Source organism: Chiloscyllium punctatum, chromosome 17, assembly GCF_047496795.1.
Source record: "Chiloscyllium punctatum isolate Juve2018m chromosome 17, sChiPun1.3, whole genome shotgun sequence".
Classification (NCBI taxonomy): domain Eukaryota; kingdom Metazoa; phylum Chordata; class Chondrichthyes; order Orectolobiformes; family Hemiscylliidae; genus Chiloscyllium; species Chiloscyllium punctatum.
The window spans coordinates 10,011,877-10,016,876 of record NC_092755.1 but is presented as its reverse complement, the minus strand read 5'-3'; positions in this window follow the sequence as shown (position 1 = coordinate 10,016,876).

Here is a 5,000-nt window from a genome sequence, read left to right as displayed (position 1 = left end):
TGGACACTCCCGCACACACACACAGTGAGGGAGGGACACTCCCACACACACACACAAAGTGAGGGAGTGACACTCACACACACACACAGTGAGGGAGGGACACTCCCACACACACACACACACACACACACACACACACACACACACACACACAGTGAGGGAGGGACACTACCCCACACACACACAGTGCGGGGGGGACACTCCCACACACACACACACACACACAGTGCGCGGGGGATACTCCCACACACACACACACACACACACACACACACAGTGAGAGAGGGACACTCCCACACACACACACACACACACATTGAGGGAGGGACACTCCCACACACACACAGTAAGAAAGACACTCCCCCACAGACACACAGTGAGGGAGGGACACTCCCACACACACACACAGTGAGGGAGGAACAGTCCCAAACACACACAGTAAGAAAGACACTCCCCCCACACACACACAGTGAGGGAGGAACAGTCCCAAACACACACAGTAAGAAAGACACTCCCCCCCACACACACGCCCAGTGAGGGAGGGACACTCCCACACACACACACAGTGAGGGAGGGACACTCCAACACACACACACACACACACACACACACACACAGACACACAGTGAGGGAGGGACACTCCCACACACACACACACACACACACATACACACACACACACACAGTGAGGGAGGGACACTACCCCACACACACACAGTGCGGGGGGGACACTCCCACACACACACACACACACACACACAGTGAGGGAGGGACACTCCCACACACACACAGTAAGAAAGACACTCCCCCATACACACACACAGTGAGGGAGGGACACTCCCACACACACACACAGTGAGGGAGCCACACTCCGATACACACACACACAGTGAGGGATGGACACTCCCGCACACACACACAGTGAGGGAGGGACACTCCCACACACACACACAAAGTGAGGGAGTGACACTCACACACACACACAGTGAGGGAGGGACACTCCCACACACACATACACACACACACACACACACACACACACACACACACAGTGAGGGAGGGACACTACCCCACACACACACAGTGCGGGGGGGACACTCCCACACACACACACACACACACACACACACATTGAGCGAGGGACACTCCCACACACACACAGTAAGAAAGACACTCCCCCACACACACAGAGTGAGGGAGGGACACTCCCACACACACACACAGTGAGGGATGGACACTCCCGCACACACACACAGTGAGGGAGGGACACTCCCACACACACACACACACACACACACACAGTGAGGGAAGGACACTTACACACACACACACACACACACAAAGTGAGGGAGGGACACTACCCCACACACACACAGTGCGGGGGGGACACTCCCACACACACACACACACACACAGTGCGCGGGGGACACTCCCACACACACACACACACACACAGTGAGGGAGGGACACTCCCCCCCCCCCACACACACACACACACACATTGAGGGAGGGACGCTCACACACACACACACGCACACACACAGTGAGGGAGGGACACTCCCACACACACACACACACACAAACACACAGTGAGGGAGGGACACTCCCACATACACACACAGTGAGGGAGGGACACTCCCCCACACACACACGCACAGTGAGGGAGGGACACTCCCACACACACACACAGTGAGGGAGGGACACTCCAACACACACACACACACACACACACACACACACACACACACAGTGAGGGAGGGACACTCCCACACACACACACACACACACACACACACACACAGTGAGGGAGGGACACTACCCCACACACACACAGTGCGGGGGGGACACTCCCACACACACACACACACACACACACAGTGAGGGAGGGACACTCCCACACACACACAGTGAGGGAGGGACACTACCACACACACACAGTAAGAAAGACACTCCCCCACACACACACACAGTGAGGGAGGGACACTCCCACACACACACAGTAAGAAAGACACTCCCCCACACACACACAGTGAGGGAGGGACACTCCCACACACACACACAGTGAGGGAGGAACAGTCCCAAACACACACAGTAAGAAAGACACTCCCCCCCACACACACACAGTGAGGGATGGACACTCCCGCACACACACACAGTGAGGGAGGGACACTCCCACACACACACACACAAAATGAGGGAGGGACACTCCCACACACACACACACACACACAGTGAGGGAAGGACACTTACACACACACACACACACACACAGTGAGGGAGGGACACTACCCCACACACACACAGTGCGGGGGGGACACTCCCACACACACACACACACACACAGTGCGCGGGGGACACTCCCACACACACACACACACACACAGTGAGGGAGGGACACTCCCACCCCCACACACACACACACACACATTGAGGGATGGACGCTCACACACACACACACGCACACACACAGTGAGGGAGGGACACTCCCACACACACACACACACACAAACACACAGTGAGGGAGGGACACTCCCACATACACACACAGTGAGGGAGGGACACTCCCCCACACACACACGCACAGTGAGGGAGGGACACTCCCACACACACACACAGTGAGGGAGGGACACTCCAACACACACACACACACACACACACACACAGTGAGGGAGGAACACTCCCACACACACACACACACACACACACACACACACACAGTGAGGGAGGGACACTACCCCACACACACACAGTGCGGGGGGGACACTCCCACACACACACACACACACACACACACAGTGAGGGAGGGACACTCCCACACACACACAGTGAGGGAGGGACACTACCACACACACACACAGTGAGGGAGGGACACTCCCACACACACACACACAAAATGAGGGAGGGACACTCCCACACACACACACACACACACACACAGTGAGTGAGGGACACTCCCACACACACACAGTGAGGGAGGGACACTACCACACACACACAGTAAGAAAGACACTCCCCCACACACACACACAGTGAGGGAGGGACACTCCCACACACACACAGTAAGAAAGACACTCCCCCACACACACACAGTGAGGGAGGGACACTCCCACACACACACACAGTGAGGGAGGAACAGTCCCAAACACACACAGTAAGAAAGACACTCCCCCCCACACACACACAGTGAGGGATGGACACTCCCGCACACACACACAGTGAGGGAGGGACACTCCCACACACACACACACAAAATGAGGGAGGGACACTCCCACACACACACACACACACAGTGAGGGAAGGACACTTACACTCACACACACACACACACAGTGAGGGAGGGACACTCACACACACACACACACACACACACACACACACAGAGTGAGGGAGAGACACTCCCACACACACACACACACACTCAGTGAGGGAGGGACACTCCCACACACACACACACAGTGAGACAGGGACACTCCCACAGACACACACACACACACACAGTGAGGGAGGGACACTCCCACACACACACACACACAGTGAGAGGGGGACACTCACACACACACACACACACACACACTAAGTGAGGGAGGGACACTCCCACACACACACACACAGTGAGACAGGGACACTCCCACACACACACACACACACACACACAGTGAGGGAGGGACACTCCCACACACACACACACACAGTGAGAGAGGGACACTCCCACACACACACACACACACACACACACACACACACACACACACACAGTGAGGGAGGGACACTCCCACCTACACACACACAGTGAGGGATGGACACTCCCACACACACGCACAGTGAGGGACGGACACTCCCACACACACACACAGTGAGGGATGGACACTCCCACACACACGCACAGTGAGGGAGGGACACTCCCACACACGCAGTGAGGCAGGGAGGGATGGACACTCCCACACACACGCACAGTGAGGGAGGGACACTCCCACACACACACACACACAGTGAGAGAGGGACACTCCCACACACACACACACACACACACACACACACACACACACAGTGAGGGAGGGACACTCCCACCTACACACACACAGTGAGGGATGGACAGTCCCACACACACGCACAGTGAGGGACGGACACTCCCGCACACACACACAGTGAGGGATGGACACTCCCACACATACGCACAGTGAGGGATGGACACTCCCACACACACACACAGTGAGGGATGGACACTCCCACACATACGCACAGTGAGGGATGGACACTCCCACACACACGCACAGTGAGGGAGGGACACACCCACACACACACACACAGTGAGAGAGGGACACTCCCACACACACACACACACACACACACACACACACACACACACACACACACACACACACAGTAAGAAAGACACTCCCCCGCAACACACACACAGTGAGGGAGGGACACTCCCACACACACACACAGTGAGGGAGGGACACTCCGACACACACACACACAGTGAGGGATGGACACTCCCGCTCACACACACAGTGAGGGAGGGACACTCCCACACACACACACAAAGTGAGGGAGGGACACTCACACACACACACACACACACACACACACACACAGTGAGGGAGGGACACTCACACACACATACACACACACACAGTGAGGGAGGGACACTCCCACACACACACACAATGAGGGAGGGACACTCCCACACACACACACACACACACACACACACACACACACACACAGAGTGAGGGAGGGACACTCACACACATACACACACACACACACACACACACACACACACACAGTGAGGGAGGGACACTCACACACACATACACACACACACACAGTGAGGGAGTGACACTCCCACACACACACACACAGTGCGGGGGGGACACTCCCACACACACACACACACACAGTGCGGGAGGGACACTCCCACACACACACACACACACACAGTGATGGAGGGACACTCCCACACACACACACACACACACACATTGAGGGAGGGA